The sequence below is a fragment of the Anas acuta genome, chromosome 4, assembly GCF_963932015.1.
Source record: "Anas acuta chromosome 4, bAnaAcu1.1, whole genome shotgun sequence".
Lineage (NCBI taxonomy): Eukaryota > Metazoa > Chordata > Aves > Anseriformes > Anatidae > Anas > Anas acuta.
In genome coordinates this window covers 30330852-30352960 of record NC_088982.1, presented here as the reverse complement: position 1 = coordinate 30352960, position 22109 = coordinate 30330852, and the positions used below count along the sequence as shown (strand labels likewise).

The window sequence follows — 22109 nt, the reverse complement described above, 5'->3', positions numbered from 1 at the left end:
CTCTGAAGAAAAATGTTGTTATCATTTTGAGCAGGTTTAACATACTAGGTTCACATGATGCCAGAACGCACCTAATGCAACTTGCATAGCTAACTATGGTACTTGATACTGCAAGGGGATGTGCTGATCTTTTTAAAAGCCTACCCTCACATTCAGCACAAAGGAGAACAACATACGGAAACAGCCTGCAACACACCACACTCCATGCCTTTGCCGTTATTAATAAAAATCCTGTCCATTTTACACCTAAGGAACCGCCTGACTGAACATTAAAAAAAAGTATGGTGATGAAACAGTGCAACCCAGACTTTTCTAAATGCTGGCATCTCTCGATTTCTTATTTGTCTTCAACAAAATGAAGTGTTGCGTGGTTCCCCTTTAATGTCTGTGCACTGAGTTATTAAATAAATGACTGTGTGCAATGGCAGTGGCCCATGACACGCAGCTATTTCATACTCACAATGCAAATTCAGCTGGATGGATGAAGCTGTCATACCACATCCTCAGTAGGATATTTGTTAGCCTCATTTTGCTGCTGTCATGGGCTATATATGTTACTCTGGCCTACTCTCATGCCAAGCAGGAGTTCTGAAGGCACTGCTAAAGAAACTAAGTCTAGAAAACAGCACAAAATTCTCTTTTTTTCCTCAATACAGCTTTCAAAATAATGATAAAAGGAGAAGCCGTGGCTTTATTATGATGTAGAAGAAACACAGTTTTGGAAACACACAAACACGTTCGAGGAGCACTGGTGTCACACACTAGATTTTAAGGCTGTGTTTTGTAATGCTTTTGCAATTCTGTGATGGGGTTCTCAACGCCATCTTCTCTGGTGGATCACTGACATATACTGGTAGTGTGTATAAGGAGCATACAAAGAAGTCATGTGATGATAAACTGTCCTCTGACATCGAGAAAGGTGGTAACACTGCATTGTTTTCCAAACATGCCCCATCTCTAACTCCCAGAAATGAAGAGACTCATCTGTTCTTTGTGCTCTGCCAGATGTTGGGCTCTCCATCAGTCCCATTAATCATGGCAGTGATTTTTGAGGCAGGTGCTCACATGTGATTCTGTGATATCGAACACTATTGCGGCATAACTTCAGTTACAAGGAAAACTACCAGAAGCTGACAGCTTTTAGATAGGATAGCAATACGGACAGGATTTGAGCGTCTCTCTAGAAAGAGAAGCCAGGGTTTGTCATTGTATTTGTCCTGGTAATTCAATCCCCACAAGATAACGCCTTTTAAGCGTTCAACTTCCCACAAACTTACCCAGTAAGTAAAGCCCTAATGATGTACATGCAGACACACACAACCGCACCACCATGTACACACATACACACGCACATACACAGATTATAAAAGCCAAAATAACTTTGGCACAACACAAAGAGGTGGTTGTCAACAAAAACAGATGGTCAAAGAATTGGGCAAACACTCAGAGTTCCAGAAATGAAGCTTTTGCTTTCATTCTAAATGCCACACTTTCTTAACCAGTTCCAGACAAGAGGATACATGAAGCCAGTCAAAAGCTAGCTTCCTGCCAGGCTTCTCTGTTTTCATGACAAAATTAAGAGTCCACAGATGGAATAACTCAAAGCTAATTTTTACACAGGTTGGTTTCCCCTCTCTCCCTCCTCCCCATGATTCCAAACAAGAAGAATAACATATTGTAGGAAATTAAAGCAACAACTACAAGAGGGGGGAAAAAAAAGGAAAATTGGAGAGTGAGGTCATTATGTTGCTATGACTTCAATACGAGGAGAGCTGTACTTAATTCAAAAAAAGTAGTTTTCTCACTGTGACCCAGGAAGCCTGTTTTAGGAAAAAGCCTGACAAAAATCAGGCTCCCCCTATTCCAAGTTCTCCTTAAAATTTTCTCCTGTTAACTGAAAGCAAAAATCTTATCCTAGCTGTGGCCGATGACCCAACTACTGCTGACTTCAGGGGGTCCAAACTTTCTCCAGTCCTCTTCATCTCATTGTGCTTTTCTTTCTCCTACATTCCCATCCGCTTAAATGGAAGCCACTACCACAGTTAGGGTAAAACGCTGTTGATCAGAAAACATCCAGCTTGCAGCACAGTAAATCACCCTGATTGACAAGTGCTGGACACCTCTCAGACACTGTAGATGTCAAGAGCTAATGTAACTACCAGAAGATCAGAGAAGTAGTACTGAGAATTTTTAATAGCAAGGTGTTCATTTTCAAGTCTTAGAAATGGGAAGTTTAGAAACATACAAACAGCATTATCAATTTTTTTGTTGTTGTTGGCCTTCAAATGAGCTCTCCCAAGTTCTCAACCAAAACCAGAAGCATTCAAACATGGACTTCATTAAAAGTAAACATCCCAAAGAGTGACTGTTCACCAACCATCATCACCCCGTTGTGTTTTATCTAAGACAAAAGGAACTGTGGAACAGTGGATTAAAAAAAACATCTGTTGTACAACAAGACAAAAACAGTTTTGTTTATCGGACCAAAACCACGACCATTTATGAAAGTTCTGCCTAACTATTTTCAGATATTTTCCCAATATCATAGCACAGTACCAATGAAAAAATAAAGACACTTGGAAAACCAGCAGCTGCCATTATTTTCGACAGAAGTTATTTGAAGCTGATTACCACGAACATTTAAGACAACCGACAAATAAACCTACCAGTAGACTTCGTCACCTTCCTTCCAGACTTTTATCAACGTACGCTACACACGTGGAATGCAGCAGTCAATTTCCACTTGCCTTTCATAAGGCACTATTGCCACATCACACTTCAAAACCACCATCCCATTACATAATTGGAATGGTTAAGATGCCAATTACATCAGCAGAAACATTAAGATGCCAAAAATGTTGCCTTTTGTCCACGACACTAATGTTCCAATGGCTATTAGTGCCTATGGAACTCTTTGTACCTCTTATTTAAACAGCAATATTACTACTTAAACTTACACAGGCTTTTACCACAGCAAATGCCAACCCTTCTGTTCTGCAGTCTCTGTAAAAGCTACCACATCTACAAGTAAAATAAGCACAAGTAATTCCTTGCAAAATGAAAGCTCAAGCACACTAAGGGCAGAAGTCCTGATATGCCTATTTTACCTGATGTGAAATTAACTGTCAAGAAATTTAACTGTTACTCTCAATGAGACCCAGCAAGACGATGCCCAAAGGCCTGGATTTCTCCAAGTTCCGATCACTGCTTCCAAGTAAAGATCACTGCTCCTCCCAGGGGACTTAACTGACCTCCTCTCCTTCACTCCCTCACTTGTTCTCCTGCCAGAGGATACCATCTTCTGAACGGTCAGTTCCTAGGGCAGAATGGGCGTTTTGTCTTTAGAAGACATTACAGACAAGACATTTTTTCATACAATGCTTCCCCAGTGCACATCTATAGGGCAAAGCCGCTTTCACCATGTACATTAGCTACATAACCCCATCAGGATTTTCTTTGCATAAAGCCCCCATTATGTAACTGAGCAAAGTGCTCATTAGCTCCAGCAAACGCTGTAAATGGCGGAGGTTAGCTTACTGAAAGGCTGACCTTTCTGAATATCCTAGCTCCAAAACAAACTGCACGAGCTGCTGTGTTTGAAGTTCTGCTTAATTGGAACCTCTTTTTTCTACGTTTTGTCAAATGCAGTGAGTGTCATTGCAAATTTTAAGTGACATTAACTTGGCAGACATTTAATTTCCCAGTGGCATGCAACAAACTAAACCGCTGTTGTTTGCACTGTGCTTGTTAGAGCTGATCTCAGAGGTCCAATAGGTAACAAGAATATGAGGAACGTTCATTTATACATGAGCTCCTACCCTTTGACTTCAGCAGTAGCTTCATTTACGATGATGCATAATGGGATGGCTGCAAAATTAGCTGTGTAGAGCGATACAAAGGCAGTGAGTTGGGAAGGTCTGGCCAACAGTAGAGTTTGATCTGATCTGGTCGCTTCACCTCACCAATGAGCCCAGGTGAAGTCTAGGAACAGGCCAGGTCACAGCCTTCCTACCACATCCCATTACATCTCCCTCTAAGAGGAGCAGAAGCTGTCTGGCTTGGGAACATTCAGACACATCTCACTTCTGAGCACTCTCCTACTCCTCTTCATCTAATTAACTTTCCAGTACAGCAGGGCTGAATGTTCCTCCAACAGAACAGTAACATTAGATCTTGACACGGAGCAGGACCTCAACTCCTGCCCCGAATCACACATTTTGGGCCTCTAGGAAACACTAAATCATCAGAAGTATTTCTCCCATATTAAAACCTTCCTGTAGGAAAAATTCTGTCTTCCATCTTCAACTGAAGTTTCACCTCCTTCCATGCAAAATACACTCAACACCAGGATGTAAATGAAAATTTACAGTATATCCAAAGGAAAATATATCTTAGCAGAGATGGTATTTAGGCAACCAATTATTTGCGACTTCATTACTTACCACACTAATACTTCAATACAGCCTTGTTCAGTTTTCCCTCTAACCTTTCCAGAATTATCCATGCTCTTGTTACACGTAGCTGTTTATCTAAACTTACACATTCAAACACCAAAAAACATTTTTTGGCATTGCCAATTGTTCTCAATAACGCCTTAAAACCCTACATACCCTTGTATGTTAAGATATCTTAAGCTGCAGAAAAAATCCCAAAATGTCAACAGGAGAAGACTAAATGCATTTTAAGTAAGCTTTACCATGAGCACCTTTTCACAGTCTGAGGAGATGACAGAAAATATGACTGCACATGCATGATGAATGTCTCCTTTTTATTGGATTTAATGCCTGTCACTTAAGATACTTTTTTCCTTTCTTTTGGCTGCATGATACAAAATCATTTCATACTGCTTTCCTGTTCTGACAGCAGCATGGGGGTGGGGTGCATGGTGTTTCACAGACCAAGGATAAATCAAGACCTAACACAGGTAGAAAACTGTCTCACACAGAGAGCAGAAAACCAACGAAAACCAACAATGGCAGCAGTATCTAGATCAACACTGGATTACTTGTGGCCTTTTCACCTCCTGCACGCCCAGCGATTAATTCAGTCTTCTCCTCAGAAGTTTCACAGGCCTATCAGACCAGACAACCAAGGACTCAGTCACAGAAGAAAATGTAAAGCCACAGCCACTATACCCTTATAACAGGTACACAAACTTTTGTATAAAGCAGTTGAGTACTCCCATCCACACCCTACCCTATATGATCATATATATATATATCATAAACAATTTCTCTTCCTGTATCCACAGCCAGCCCCTTCTGCTGCCCATCTCCTTGCTACACTAGGACCTTCCAGGAAGCTTGTGCTGTACACTTCTCTGGAGGATATACTCTGGCTGTATATTCAAGGTTATTTCCATGCAAGATTGCCTACAACAAGCTGTGGTATCCTACAGATGAATACCACAACCATTGCTTCAGCAAGTATTAGATCCTGAGCAAAAGTACTAAGAGTAATGTTTCTATGGTCACACGCACCTTCACCTCTTCTACAGGAACATGTCGCTGTGGAGTAAAAGCCCATCCTTCAGTAGGGCTGCAGACAGCATCAGAAAGACACTGGAGAGCATTCGCACAGGACTCACAACACACTCATGAAGAAGCACTGAATAAAGATCTCAGGGAACAAGCCGTAGCACTGTTGACCCAACTCTTCTGGCAGACGGGTGAGCCATGTGAGTTCAAAGCAAAGCTGAGACAATGCCATAACCAGAATATACAAAGTGCTGAATCAAGCCTGCCTGAGTCACATAGGTACTGGAGCAATGACCTTCATTTTCAGCTCTGATAGCTCAGTCAAGTTCTGCATACTCAACAAGTTATCCACTAGCTCAAATATTCCACCGTCTGGCCATGGTTAACCAAAATTTAGCACTGTCACTGGCCAAGGATGTTGAATTGCTTGTGTACGAGTGTAATGGGAAGGAACTTGTCTGCCCCCTCCTACACAACCCCAGCAAACCCCAGCTTTCTCTGCTCTGTTTCAAAAATGAGTAAATCAGGAATATTTAGGTCAATCATCAAGAAGCCACATGTATACTGAGCTAAGAACTCAGAGCTACCTCGGACACGCATTGCTTCTGCAGCAGCTCTCCTAACAAACACAGTAGCTCACACCACAGAGCCATCTCGCCTGGTGTGCTGTGACAGAGACCAGAAGTGTACACCTTGGAAAGAGTACAAGAAAGCAGACGTGACAACACTCAGTCAAAACAGTCTCCCAGCCCCTACCAATTTGCAGCCCCAGGATTTCTTGAGCTCAGGAAGGCCTTTCTGTATTTAACAACTCCCAGGAGGTTTCACTTGCAGACTCTCCTCGTGTCTGACAAGCCATCACTCACTCAGCTCAGACCTATCCACCAGCCTGCGCTGTGCTCCCAGGAGGCCTCCAGAGCTGCCCCTCAGTGCTCAGCCACACCTTCCATCTCTAGCACAAAGTCATCTGTATAGATCAATCCAGACAGCTTGTCTGAGGAGCCATCAAAACAAAGTTCCCTGTTACCCTGATATATAAAAAGAAATGAAGTAGACATATGACAGAAAAACCCTAAGTTTTGCACAGTTTTGCCGTGTGCTTGGGTCCTGTTGCAGCACAGGAAGATTGTGACTAAATATTAGGAAGGCAATTGCCTACTCCACACTGTTCCCAGCTGCACCTTCTCACACTTACACTGTGTGCCTGTCTATGCCTCCTGCCATCATCATGGTGTTTAAGTTGTATACTGTGATTAAAAGCATCACTGGGAACCCTTCTGATAAAAATCCCCAATTGCACACTCACAAATGGCACCAAATTGTAATTGGTCTGGTGCAGATCAGCTTTTACCCTAGAACTAGAAATGAATTTCCGCCTTGTTGGCCATTTTGTCATTCATTTTCTTTAACCCTTCTGTTATCCTCTTCTGCAGTGCCCCAGCTCCCCAGACTGGTGCCATCTCATACAGAACCATCTATAGTAGACACGAGCCCGAGGCAAAGTAGACACAGCATGATCAGAAGTAGCAGTGAGCTATTCCTTTTACTGCTGCCTTGCTAGCAATCTGAGTTCCAGTCCTTTCCTGCTCCCAGCCTTGTACTGCAAAGCAGGCAGAGGCCTCTCTCCCCTAACAAGAGAGAACCTGCAGCCCTTCTTAACTGCACAGCAGGAACAGCTATCAGTCCTTCCCTTCAATCTGCAAGACATCAGCACCTCTGAACAGAGGCCAATACGTAACGCGCACTGCTCCCAGCACTGATGCACAGCTCTAAGTCAGGACAGAGCTTACTGAAATGACAAGATGATCATGTTCAGGAGGAGTCTCTCTCCTCCCTCCATCCTGCTTTGATAAATCCTAAAACTGTTCCTGACAAGTCTCCTCCCACTTCCTATTCACATTCCTTCCTCCATTTCTCCTCACAGAGCAATGCTGCGTGTTTTAAGCATTCAATTCCTATAGGACCTCTCTGGAGCTGAGCATCTTTATTACTCTAGGAAGATAAAAAGCAGAAAGCAAAGAAAAAGAAGAAAGGCAAAGTACTTACAAATCCTCACTGCAAGGTCAGACACTAACACGCTATGAAGCTATTAACAAAAACTTAAATTTAACACGTCCCTTGAGTGAGATCATGTACTCCTTTATATTCTGTCTCCTTTCCCCCATCTGTCCCTTCATCTCTGCACTGATTTCTGACAGGACAGACTGACTGAGACAGGTCTGACAAAGCCTGGTCATCAAGCTAGGAATGCTATGGGTAACTTGGCAGACATCTCAAGTACACTTCACTCATCTTCTTCCCCTTCACCCCATCTCAGTTCAGATTCCCTTTTCATCCTACTCACTCCCATTTTCACCTAGATGTTTGCAACAATCTCTCTGGTCACAGCATACAACAGCACTTGGCTGCTACAGCAGGCTAGGCTCCTCAGGCTCAGAGCACCAGCCTCAGGAACAAAATCGTCTTCATCTTTAGCCATCATGTTTACCCCGACACCGAAGCCTGCTCTGCTCTCTCTTTGTTCTGCCTGGGGCCTAGATCAGGCCAAGCAGACCAACCCTAACCAGAAGCAAGAGCTCCATCAAGCCTCCAGTAGCCCAGCACATGCTTGTGTATGACTAAAAACCTTCTCTAATGAGAGCTTTCCTTCCAGCTCTTTGATTAAGCATAGTGGCCAGAACAGCAGAAGTGACAGAAATGTTCAGTGTGGGTCTTAAATTTAGCCTGTGTAGCCAGGCAAAATAACTGTGGCTGACTGAACATGTGAACATGCATTACATTACGTGAAAAAGAGAAAACTCCAAAGAGGCAGGCATAACTGCACTGTGGTGCTGATTTTTTACAGCAGTTACCCCAGAAAAAGCAGTACATACAGTCTGCTGAGCACTGTGGCCCCAACTCCTAGCTTCAAGGTCCCTATGTCATAGATGCTTTATAGGAAGAAAAATGGTAACATGACAGAACTGCATGGGTTTCTGCTGTTAGCAAGGGCAAGGAAAGGAAGGGAAATACCAAATCAAGAGTTGCAAAAATATATCGAGAGTAAAAACATCAAACAAAATTCTTGGTGGATGCCAAGATCAATACCATATAACTAACATTAAAGATATTAGGGAGAAAATATAAAGGGTAGCAGAGGAAGGGATTGCACCAATGGGTTTCCAGAATAAGCAGGTGGGGGATTTCTTACATATGAAAAGACATCTCAACAGTGCTCTTCTGGAAAAGAGGTAGTCGATGTCTAGATTCCCTATTGCTATTAGAATCCCCTCGCCGCATCCTAGTGCCATGACAGACACAACATTTCACACTCCCTTTGAGCAAAGGCAGTCAGTGATAATACACACAATACTTAGCTGCCTCTTTTTAAACAAACCACGGACTTCAATTCATAGCAGTAGCATTTTAGAAAGCCAGAGGAATAATCCTTCCAGTTGGTGTACCTGGAAAATAAATGCACTGAACAGACATTCTCCCTCTCCCCATCCCCACACACAGGCACACAACCTTCTGGAAACAAGCTGTACATTTTCTAGTTTCCTTTACAAGACTTGAAACCTAAGATGGATTACTTTTCAATAGCATTAACATACCCTAAAGGAACAGAATTCTTTGCAGCAGTTCACAGGTTCAATTCCTCCAGAGAATTTTGACAGCTATTACACAGATAGCAGCTGTGTAAGAACTTGGCCAAAACCAGCATCATGTTTCAAACAAAATGGTATCTTGAACAAAAGAAGGCTTGGCTCTCAAGTCTGTTACTGACTTGCATGCAGGCAGACCAGCCATGCTCAGTTACCTGCATTTGGCACAACATACAGCTCCCATCCTGCCCACGGTCCTCCCTTGGACTGCAGTGGGGAACGGTGCACGTGACAGCAATGACAACTGTCACATGGAAATGCAATACAAGGTGACCTTCAGTTGTGCCTGTGACTCCATCACAGCATTCTAGCAGCATGGTGTTTTGTCTTTTTTGTGTTTTGTGATGGATTTGTGGGGGCAGAGCAGGGAGGCTCTTATTTATCCACAAAGCATAACCACAATCCAGAGTTGTCCACAATGTAATACGACCAAGAAGCACGCAAGTCCTGGGAGAACTTCATACCAGTTGCTTACGCTGTCGACCGCTACCTACAGAGCTTCTTGCCCCAGCTGGATGCTCTGCCTGCAGTATTGGTTTCCTCTTTTCGAAGAAACAATGGTTTCACACTCCCTACTGTCATTGACTGCAAGCAAGAAGCCTTAATACTGTTAAGTAGCTAACACAATGGGTTCATGATCTCTGTAATGCCCTTGGCAGGACAGTACAAAGACACCCACTAGTTCTTTCATACTTCAGTTAACAACAACATGGTGATCACGTGAACTAGATCAAGTTTTCTCTGGTATACAAGCATTAGATCCACCCGTAACAGCCTGCAGAAATGCACTGCTACACTTCCTTTTGGAAGCTCTGACTGCATGCAATAGCCAGCTCTAGAATAAAAGTAGCTAAGACAAGTTGAAAGCAGAGCATAATGTCCACTGCAAACCACTTCTTTTTTTTTCTTTCAACCATCTATAGACAGAGGGTTAATGTGTACACTCTGCACCTTTAAAAATGGACTTGAGTATGAGATTTTGCTGCCTTTGCGCTGTCAGCTAGGATGACTTTTTAAGTCATCCACTGCTGTATGTTACACATAATTGAAAAAATGATTTTGGAGACGTATTACAATGCTCCAGTGACATTTCTTTCACTTGACCAGCAATATCTGTAACAGCATCCATCCTCCTCAAGATTTAGTGCTGTAGTTGCTGTACTTTACACATCTGGAACAAATTTCCACAATGGTAGGCAATTTGACTTGCCTTCTTTTTCACCAACAAATATACTTCACAGAAGCAAGACTTCTGTCTGTGCTCAGCTCTTTAGTCTTTTCTACAGCTAGTCCATGTGTATAGAAAAGATACATCAGCTATTTCTTCCTCTGAAAGAAACCACCTCATGTTTTCCTGAAATTATCATGCAGATTGCTTACAGAGTGACTAATATGATTTTCCTTATTTAGAAGTCAACAGATGTTTAATATTGCTTGTTCTGTTTAGCCTGATTTATGTCATGCTTGAGGTGTCAAAGCTGAGAGGCTAGCCACAGACACAGCTGATGCTGCTGAACCTAGCCCAGGACTGCTGTACTTCTATTGCTGGACACTGAATGGTCAGACCAGAGGAAGTTATGACGCGAACAACTAGGCATATTCAACATCTCAGCTATGAGCTCTAGGAGCTCTCATGGGAACCATGGTAACACAGCAGGACTGCAATCCAAAGCTTCATTTCACTTGTATCAAATGTTAGCTAGGAAAAGCTAGGCAAGGGCAGCTAACTGAAAAGCAGCCCGACAGGACACTGCAAAATAACTGCGAAAGCCCCGCAGTTTGTTCAAGAGATGGCTACAATCACTGTGAAGTATGTCCCTCACATTTCTAAACCAAGGCTAGATAACAGACTTGGGGCAAACAGGAACCCTGGGCCTCAGCACTGGGCTAGTCCAGTAAGACAAGTGACCTGCATTATTACACAGCAAAGCCAAACGTCACTTTCCCCGGCCTAAAGCGCTGCGACCATCTCAAGGTACAAAATAAAGTTAATAGCCAAGGGACACCAGAGCTGGTTAACAGAAGTCAGAGTTCTTAAAGGATTCCCTGACGTATAGCTAGCCACCAGACTACCTCGGAGTAATGAAAAAATCCTTGTGTATCCATAAGGCCCCGAGTAGCATCTAGCATATGGAGATAAAGTAGAACAAGCGTTTAGGGAACTCAGTCTTTTCTAATGCATTAAATGGGTAACACCACACCTCCCCAAAGAGAGAACTGTTTCATTGCCTTTCATTTTTAACCTATCTCTGTGCTCAGATACAGCAGTTATAGAGAGACAACTCAGAAAAGGCACCTCGCTATACCACCACAACCCATCCCTGCATGAAGCACGTAAGAACAGTTAGTCACCTGCTCAAGATTAGGCCAGTGGAGTACTTTATCTCAGCACAACTGTGTTTTTCTATCTCCTGTCACGTTTTCCAGGGCAGCTTACATACAAGATGAGTCACACAAGGATGGGACCCACATGAATTACAACCTTGTAGACTGAATTCCTGGCATACTGCAGGCTAAAGGCTCTTCTGCCTTGCTATCTGTTAAAGCCTAACAAAAATTATTTACAGTCTCTCTGGGCTATTTGGTTTAAGCCTCTCCAGCTCAAGTATGACACTTTCTGGGACACTATTAGGTTTCTTACAGCTCTCTGACTAGCAATCACATCTGTACCTGACTGTCAGGGGACGCTCTTGGCTGAGCTGGCCACCTTGGTCTATTGCTGAGAGCTCTGAAATTTCTCAATTGAAACATTTGAAAGTTAATGAACCCTTCTAATACAAAGCTCCCACAGCTCAAGAGTTCTTTTATGAGCCTGACAAATGGCAGATGTGATAGGAAACCCTCACTGCAGACAGGCCCCTCTTTTCAAAAGACTTCCATGCAGAAGCCACTGCAAATGGCTGACAAACAAGAAGAGAAAGTAGCAAGTACCTGTACCTGCAGAAGGCGTAGCCAGCTCTGTTGCATTACCCTGTACTCAAGGCCACTGCAAGTGACTGTGGTTTTGCTATACGGTAACAAAGCTGTTGCACTAGCTCACAAGTTAAGTAAAATAATCGAGAAAAAGATATCTCACTGGAGAACTATCACATTAATAGAAAATAGGTCGAACCAAGGAGCTTTGCTGATGATTGCACACATGCTCAGATTTACCAGAAAACCATGAGCATACCAAGTGAGTGTATGTGAGATTCTCCCCTTCCACTGTAACAGAAAACCCAGTTGTATCCACAGTGGGAACTTTCTTCCTCTCCTCACCGAGGAGGAATGCTGTGTTTTAAACAGGGCTGGCAATAAATCACCAACACATTCCCTGGATGAATACACACCCGTTAAAAATGGTAAGCCAGTCTTTACCCCCTGAAATCAGTGATTATGGCACAGCCTTTGTCCACATATAAAACAAATACAATGAAAAACTCAGTCAGATACAAAGGCATGACATGGAAAAAAGTGAAGCTCTTCAGTGAAAAAACTTAAGCAAGTAAATTTTTATGTGAAGTTCATCTCATGTTCCAGAGGCACGTTTATGTCTTGAAATTGTAGATTCAAAGACTGGATTTAAAATAGAACTACAAAGAGAATACAGTGGCCAGGCTCTATCCCCCATATATGGGGACTCTGATAACTGTTTGCCCCGCCATTGTGTAGACACTGGAAGGCATCAGTATTCCAGCATGATGCTTCAGATACAGAGAAGTGCTGAACGTTTTTACAGACTTAACAACTTCTTCAGCATAAGACAGCACCATGGCAATGCAGTGCCTCATTCCTAAAAGTACAACCTGCTTCTGCATTCTGCTCCTTTCAGCGAGCCACTGCTCTCCTGGGTTCTGCGCTCCTTATCTGCAGGACACCGCTATACCCAAGGCTAGCGCCACGCCCAGAGCTCTGTAATGGGATCAGGTTGGTTCTCCCTGCCACACACACACACGAAGCACCGAGCAGAGTGGCTCCAGCATGGGAAGGGACTGGCCCTTTGTCTTTCTGTTTGTGGGTTTTCTTTTTTAATTTTTCCCTTCTCAACTGCTAAGCCTGCAACTGGGGTAGAGAATGGGGAGAGGGGGGAGGGGAAGAGAATCTGGTGAACAGCTGGGGCCCATCACTTTTCATCACAGGTCTTGGAGAGATGTGGTTGACAGAGTGATGCACAGAGGCTGTCCCAGTTAATGACTTCACCATTCTCCATCATTATCCCCATCATTAGGAAATTAGGAGGACAGAAGGTATTTACTGTAAACCTGCCACCTCCCAAGGAGAGATAAATAGAAACTGATAAATGGGATCTTCTGGTGCTGTTCGTCTATTAACCTTCTGCTTCCCAGTTTAGGCATATGCATGCTATCCTGCCATTAATATCCAGTAATTGGCACAGCAGCGGGCAACGCGATCCTACCTTTAGCCCATGAACATCTCCTGTGCCGCGTGCAAGTGCACCGTTACATTTACAGCAAAGCTTTGCTAACCAGCCCAGTGAAGAAATCATTAGCAGCTGCTTACACTTCAGCTCTCAGGTCACAACTACCAGTCAGCCACACCTGGCAGGCCTTAAGATGAGGCACCTGTTTGGTCAGAGGAGGCTTAGAAACAGGGCAGAAAGAGAGAGAGGACTGCATGTGCACGACCTCTCCCCACACAAACAAGACAGCCAGTACCTGCACCAAGAGCTAAGCTATCCATTCTGCCAGCCTACCTCTGCACACAGCTTGTGAACACGTCCGGAGAAGGGAGTCGCTTTGATGCTATCGCTGAATGCCGCGCAATGAAGGTTCTTCCTCACCGACTTGAAGCGCTGTAGGCTGGAAACTGTTAAAATAAAGCATGTTTCAGGTAACTCAGAATTTAAGAGCTTTCCTACTCAGAAAGCATCCAACCCTTTGATCCGTTTGACCAATGCTTCTGCAGAGCTCCCTCAATGCATGTGAGGAGAGAACTGTGTATACTGACTCGCTTCAGTCCTTTCCAAGAGGTGAAGTCCTGGGGGCCTACACCCTCAGCATCAAGCCCTGTGAGGCTGAAGCAAGTCAGTTGTGACATCAGCCATGACTCTAGCTGAACCAGCACACCACCAAAGCAGGCCCGCTCTCAAATCTAACAGGAATTCTTTAAGTTTCTTCCACACATAACACCACTCCTCTACTTATCAAAACCTCACCTCACTTCTACTTCTCCTCTGTGCTGTATTTCACCTTCTTAATTGCTTTTATTTAAGCTACATGTGGGCATTTTTCCTTTCAGCCAATACCATGGTCACTTGTGACTCACATGACACATAGGCAACTAGAACTCAAGAGACAACAGTGAAGATCACAGCTGCATTTCTGATCCACTTAAATCATGTTGCCATCAACTTACTTAAGTCTTAAAGGGCTCCCACATTATTACAGAAATTTTTGAAGGACATCTAAGCTTTTTCTCAAGCTCAGAAGGTACAAGGCCAGTTCTTGCATTCATTACCCTAGCAAGCAGGCTCTAGTGTAGATTGATGGCTCCATCATCTTCAAATGCAAGCAATTCTCTCTTCTAAGCTCTGGCAACATCTTCAGCTGCAAACTCTCATCCAGGTAACACTTCTCAGAGCATTACAGTGAGCAAGCCTTCTTAACTGCTGTAGGAAAAATAGGACATTTTAAAATACTTAAGTTTTAGAGCCTGAAATAAATTCAGTAGCTTGCTACTTTAAAGTAACTCAGATACAGCTACGTAGGGACATGAAAGCAGGAAGCAAAATCAGATGGTCTCCTGAATAAACTGCCACGCAACTCAAGGGGCATAGGTCTAACAGAAATAGCAGCTGCATTACAACATACATTGACCTTAATATAAAAAAAAAAAAAAATAGGCAAAGAAATTAAGATGACCGTCCCAGCTCAAAGAGTCAGGCATATTTCAGTTACCTGCATGGTATCATTAAACTAACTCCAGAACCAAACAACCACCTTCTTACCTGCATATGACCCATAAAAAAAAAAAAAAAAAAAAAAAAGTTAATTTCTCAATTCACTTAAGCATAGAAAAAGAAATATTTCACCAACTCAAGCATTTTCTGGCCATACAGAAAAGTAACAGAGTCAAGAGCTCCACTGCTTCCTCCTGATGCAGGCTTGGAGACACAAGAGACTCTCGGCTCTATAAATGGCCTTCAAATTTTGTGAAAGGAAAAGGCCAGGTGAAATACAGAGAAACCATTTCCCTTATGGAAGAATACTGTCCAGAAACAGCCTGCACACAAAAGCCCACATGAAATACTGCCATTGCAGGGAAGTTCTCTTTATTCAGAATTCACACCTCCCAGCTTTATGACATATAAGAGACCATATTTTGTTAATCGTGGTGTCGGAAAGCATTTGTTTTTTTTCAATACACATGCCTTCAGTGCAGACAGGCATGACAATTCTGTCTTGGTCCACAGTTTTTCCCCTTCCATGCCTGACAGTTTTAACTGCAGTGGAAGAACCCACACTACTGCTACACTTTAAGACTTTTTTTTTTAAAGACACATCCATTAGATTTAAGACAGTAGTGCTAGAAAAGGAAAATTACTCCAAACTGAACCCATTTCATGTGGAGGACCATTCAGCAGTTATCTGCTCCCTACATCCATATCCGCTCTTCCAAAGCCAGCCTAATTACTGGGATAAATCACAAGCCTGAAGAACTGCCTGCTCAGCTCCAGGGTGGTTCAGCCCTCAGCGTCCAAGCTATCACTTTTTTGGTGCAGTCCCACTATCTTTACCACAGCCTACAGATGCACAACCCTTCAGAGACATGCAGTGCTGCTGGCTGCTCTTCAGGTAGGAGCTGCGTCTGCTCCTTCTCTACGCACCATCGTGTGCACATTAATTCAGTGCAGGAGCCTAATAAAAACGTGACTGTGAAAGCGAGTTCTAACGGTAACACAAGTATTAATTTCCATCTGTCTAAGCAACTGCCAGTGTCCATCAATTACAGCAATAGCCAACTAACAGTTGCAGCTGCAAAATAAAAAAAAAAAGCAGAATTAACATTTCAAGTTACTGTCATTCACCTGAATTTTTTACAGTTGTAATTAGCAAGCTGCAGAAGCTGTCAACAATCAACATCAGCCAATCTGTCTGCACCAGGAACCGGACTGCCTGCCAGAAATTGTCTTCGACAGGTTTTTTTTTTTCTCTCCCCTTGCTTCCCCCCATTAAATTTTTTTGCTTCAAATCTCCCTAACACTCATCTTCTTTACCACCAATCACTAGAATTGAATGTGTCAAAACAAAGAGAGACTGAATGACTGACACTTTACAGAGTCATAATTATTTCCTTTCGTCAAACCTCAGTACGTAAATGTGCTGCTGTCTTCTCCTTCCTCCTGACTCCTTTTCCCTGGCAGTACAAGAACAATAATGCTACCCCTTCACAAAATTTGAATTTGATCTCACTCCAAAATATTTCTCACTTGCAGATACAAAGATGGAAGTTACAATAAACATTCCTAAAGGCTTACTCTAACAAGCATGGGCAACTGTTTCTCACAATTTAGATTAGAGCTTGTTATAAAGTATCTACCTGGTCTGTTTACTTCAGGCAGCAGATCCCAAGACAGAGCCCCTCCATGCTTTTTTTTCTTTTTTTTTTTTTTTTTTTTTTTTTTCCTGGTGTATTATACCAGAGAAACAGGCAACAACAACAAAATCTTCTTTCAGTAGCAGCCAGGAATCAACGCTTTTTAAAAAGAAGAAAACATCTAAACCTTAGTCTCATGTAAAGAGACAGCCTAAGATTAAATAAGAATGTTAGAGTAGAACTACTCGACTTCCATTAAAATGAAATTTTTTGAACATAAAAAATTGAGACTTTTTTCTAAATGTATTAATCCTCCTTACAACAGGGTTGCAGCACGCACAAGACATACTAGACCCATCAATTAACAGTTGACTTTTAACTCTTGCATTTGTAGTAGCAAACATCCAACTACATCAGCACAAACTATGTAGTGCAACTAAGCATGGGTAGTTGTAAATGCCTTGGGATAGCTTACTCTCGCAGAAGCATCACCTCATATAATTAAGTATTAATTGAAGTCGTTTTACATGGATGAGCTCTCCTTACCTACTGGAGCAGCACTGAGGTCATCTCAAACATCGAGACCAGAGATCCCTGAACATAGCATAGCAGCGGCTAATGTTTGAAACAAAAAGCTGCTTGAAAGGAAGCTACATCAGTTAATTCCACATGCAGACGCTACTCTCTGCCCTCTGTATAACAGATTGACTAAACTGCCAGTTGGACAACCAGGAAAAAAAGGGATATGGCCACACCAGAAAAATAAGAACAGTCTCAACTGCTTTTACACCTACCAACACCAAAAGCCGTAAACAAGTGCCAATTTCTTTTCTTGAGAGACCACTGCTGTAAAGATTTTATATACAGCTTTTGGCATCAAGATTTACACACCTGCTAGAGTTAATTTAGGGCTTAGGAATTACTATTGCCCACACCAGAGATGTGACAGAAAACTGACATTGGAACAGCGTGTAGGACAGGGATGAAATTCCTTCCCTCAGGCCCTTACACAGATACTGCTCAAACACTGAAAAATAATAAGGAAAAAAAAAAAAAAAAAAAAACAGTTATGAAAATTAAGTATCTGAAAAGCAACTTTAGAGGGTGAAGTTCCTTCACACAAATCTTCCTCACTTACCCCACAGCACAACACATAAGCAGCAATAAAATGAAATGCTACCACAGCAGAAAATCGAGATTCTTCAGGCCTCTTTGCACCAGTAAAGCCACTACACAACATTGGGCAGAGATAACCTACTTCACGCTGAACACAAAGCATAAAATAAATCTCTTCTTTACTAACTATACCGTATGATATAGAAAAGCTTCTGGTCTCTAGTCATGGGATACAGGCTGTCTATCAACCCCATTTCCATTGCCTTTGCTTCTGTACAGTAGGTCACCAGTTCCCAAGAGCGCTAACCCCCATTTTCCCAAAGAGCAGCCCACAAGGTTCCCCTCCCCAGACTGAGAGGAAAAATACAGGATTATTAGCTAGGAATAAGGATCTAGTGCCAGGACTTAACCCTGGGAGCCCACAACCCTTTTCCCAGTGGCAGCACCTTCCTTGCTGCAGCGGCTCCCTCAGGAACTCCAGGAATGGATTGCAGAACTTTCCAGGTGACCGCACAAAAAGCACGGGGGCCTGACAATCCCCTTGCCCCCTCACTGCTGTCCTCTTTGCTGCCTCCAATCCCAAGTCCTGCCTGCCGTCTACCTGGGGGGAGGCGACGACAACGGGGCCAGGTGGAGGGAGGCTGCGGTAACACAAAATGGCGCCGAGCCCGCACCTCAGCCCTGAGGCGCCACCCAAAATGGCGGCCACAAGGGTGGTGGGCTCAGCCTCCGTGTTTGTCTCAGCGTCAGAGCCCTCAGGTGCGCTGCCTTGCCCTGAAAGCGTTAGGAGTCTGCTTTTTTCCCTCTAGGAGAGCTGAAACAATACGTGCGTAACGTATTTCCTCATCCTTTAAGGAAAAAATAAATTAAAATAAAGCTAATTAAATCATATCTAGAACGCACCCTTGCCCCAGTTGTCAATTTGTGTTTAGCAGCTGGATGTCCCCACTGAAAAGGGCTGTGGATATCCCAGCTGTAGGACTGGTCTTAGCCAGGAGCCCCAGCCAAAAATGATTCAGGCGGGAAGGGAAAAAATGGAACGAGACAAAAATGCCGTAGCTGCTTGCATAACAAAAGTCCCTTCAAAAAGGTTTATAAGAATAAATCAGGCTGACAGCAGCATGCATGGCTTCAGCAAATAAAGGTATTTTTTCAAACCAGCAAAGAGCAGGCCTTTCTACCAGCCATGCTGGGTGCCGTGGGGTTAAAATGGGACCGTAGCACCAATTTCCCAGCCTGGAGCGGCTGGAGCTGTTTTGGGGGCCCTGGCACGCTAGAACAGCATGCTATCAAGAGTTTGTGTGGATCCAAAACTTTTCAGATGAGCAGATGAAAGAGGTCAAAATGTGACTCGGCTGGCCAGGCTCTCCCATGCAAGCCAAGCTGTCTGATTGACTGCAGGGCGACTGAGCCATCTTGTCTTTCTGGCAGGCAGGAGGCAGTTCCAGGTTTGATGGAAAACACAGAGACAGAAGAGTGTGTGTGTAGGAAGGGGGTAGCGGATGGCTGATAGGAGGAATCAAGGGGAAGAGATGCATAAGAAAACACTGAATCCTCTGCTGAGTTTTTTATAAGGAGAAAGAAACATCTTAATTCCTTTAAAGATTCCTAGTTCTGACCCCCTTCTCTAAAACGGACCAAAATGGTAAGCACTTTTAGTTTTAAGCTTGCTAATTGGGTATGCAAATAACATTTCTATCTGATTCATATATTCTGAACTGTTCAAGGATACGGTAATAATTGAGGTTAAAAAAAGTCTTGTGGAAACATTCTTCAACATTTAACAGCACACAAGGAATTTCATTCAAAATATTCAACAGTAACCTTTAAACACTTCATAAAAAACAAACTACTATCTGATAGGTTTTTTGTTTGTTTTCTAAATTCTCATATGCTTTTGGTTCTTCATAGTAAATTCTAACTAAGAAGTTTAGAGATAAGTTAAATTTCAGGAGGAAATTGTTAGTTTTTTCCCCCTGAAAATTACCTACCATTTTTATAGAGTGACAGAAGTAGGATCATGAATTCCATCTATTAAAACAGGAGGATTAGGATCAAGACTTCAGCGCTAAGACAATATGATGTGGTTTCATCTGTGCAGTAAAGACATTCAAATTACCACAGCCTAATCCTTGCCAAATATGTGGGGAAAAAAAAAAATCAGGATGTCAATTTTACATAGAGCAGTATTTAGCTTGAATGACAACTTTGTTATGTAACAGTACTATTAAATAGATACTCAGAGCAATTTTTGGAAAACCATTAAAACCTTTAAGTCCTGTGGTTCTCTTGACTTAAGCTGAATTGTGTGTTTTATGTGGTCCAGAAGAGACTGCTCAGGTGAGGAGGTCTCTGTGGAGCTAAGCACTTGTTCTATGTAATTAAATACAAGATTTTTTACAGAAGATATTTCAAAAGCACTCACGAAACTTGTAAATGTAACCCGCCTGAAAGTCAGTGGGATGCACTCTATAAAGGTCTCTGCCTTTCTTCAGACCCATGAAAAATAGTACTAACTATAGTAATGAAACACAATCCACAGATCCCAAAGATGTAAGGCGTGTAGACATCTCGGTGGAATGCAGAGCTCAGTTTGAAAGCCACTACCCTAGGAGATTCTTACTGTGCCCTACAGCAAAACAGGGCTGTTTAAATAGGCACTTACAAGATGTACAATTGTATTAACATAAAAAGGCATGGAGGAGACCACTCAGCTCACTTTCTCTTTGCTAATTAACAGTCTGGCTATAAGCCTTATTTAAATTTTTATTGAAGTACAGTGGAACGAGATGGGTAAAGCCTGGAGTAGCACTGAACTGAGCAGCAGAACTGCTGTTGCCTTTGCTGAGAGCACTTTTTGGTCCTAAGCATACCCAAAACGTCTTTTCATTGGCATGATGCTAATTTGATGTGCCCTGAGTGACAGGATTCTTAGCTGAGCTTTCTAAATCCTCAGCAACTCCTCCCCCTTGGTCAACAAAAGACCAGAATAACTTGCAGCTCACACATTCATACACGGCTCAAGTAAGAGACATCTTCCTTGTTGAACTTGCATGGTTGCTTTAGGCTTCTCTGACAGCATGTTTCCTCAGACAACAAAAACCTAGAAACAAAGATTGCTAGCGGGATACAACCAACCATGTTCACCCCACAGGCTTTTCCATGCAAGTATCTCTTCCTTGAAAAGAGCCTGAAACAGAAATACAAGGCTGGTACCAAGGCATCCCAGCTCAGCATGAATTACACCACACTGAACATTGTGATGTTCAGGAGCCTGTTCTCCTGGTGGTGTTTACCACCAGGAAAAAGCCTGCTGTTTGTCATCAGCACAACAGTTGTAATGACACCCAGGAAAGCCTGAATCTGCAGAATAATGTTCTACTTAGTAGGAGATAGAAGAAATACAGACCAGCCTCATGGGCTTTTGTGATCTGAGTCCTTCTGTTTGGCAGCTACACACAAGGATGATCCTGACTGCTAAGGAGCAGTTCCTAACTCTGTCCATTGGGGCAAGAATTACTTGGAGAGCTGCCAGGCAGAGAAGGACCTGGGAGTGATGGTGGACAGTCGGCTGAATATGAGCCAGCAGTGTGCTTAGGTGGCCAAGAAGGCCAACAGCATCCTGGCTTGTATCAGAAACAGTGTGACCAGCAGGGCTAGGGAGGTGATCGTCCCCCTGTACTCGGCTCTGGTGAGGCCGCACCTCGAGTACTGTGTTCAGTTTTGGGCCCCTCGCTACAAGAAGGACATCGAGGTGCTTGAGCGGGTCCAAAGAAGGGTGACGAAGCTGGTGAGGGGCCTGGAGGACAAGTCCTACGAGGAGCGGCTGAAGGAGCTGGGCTTGTTCAGCATGGAGAAGAGGAGGCTCAGGGGCGACCTTATTGCTCTCTACAGATACCTTAAAGGAGGCTGTAGCGAGGTGGGGGTTGGCCTGTTCTCCCAAGTGTCTGGTGACAGGACGAGGGGGAACGGGCTTACGTTGCGCCAGGGGAGTTTTAGGTTGGATGTTAGGAAGAACTTCTTTACTGAAAGGGTTGTTAGGCACTGGAACAGGCTGCCCAGGGAGGTGGTGGAGTCACCATCCCTGGGAAGTCTTCAAAAGACGTTTAGATGTAGAGCTTAGGGATATGGTTTAGTGGGGACTGTTAGTGTTAGGTTAGAGGTTGGACTCGATGATCTTGAGGTTTCTTCCAACCCAGAAATTCTGTGATTATTCAAAACAGAATTCTGGGGGACCTTCTACCATGGTTAATTGCAGCTTTTTCTTTCTATTCAGACTGTTGGTTTTTATTTTGTTTAATGAAATCATATTTTATCCAGCCCCCCAATCCTGTTC

The 22109-nt window shown here is 43.2% G+C and overlaps 1 long non-coding RNA gene across 2 annotated transcripts in view; it reads right to left on the bottom strand.

The window, feature by feature from the left end:
* LOC137855853 (uncharacterized) overlaps positions 1–18384 on the bottom strand; it is a 286561-nt gene extending 268177 nt beyond the window's left edge. Inside the window, exons 1-3 of one of the 2 annotated variants that reach the window (XR_011096011.1) lie at positions 18220–18384; positions 14579–14726; positions 13815–13927 (exon numbers count right to left, since the gene is read on the bottom strand). This is a non-coding gene — a long non-coding RNA (uncharacterized lncRNA). Of the gene's footprint in view, positions 1–13814; positions 13928–14068; positions 14357–14578; positions 14727–18219 lie in introns of those variants that run through there. The other variant, XR_011096012.1, reaches the window with a different exon arrangement.
* Positions 18385–22109: the final 3725 nt, after the last annotated feature.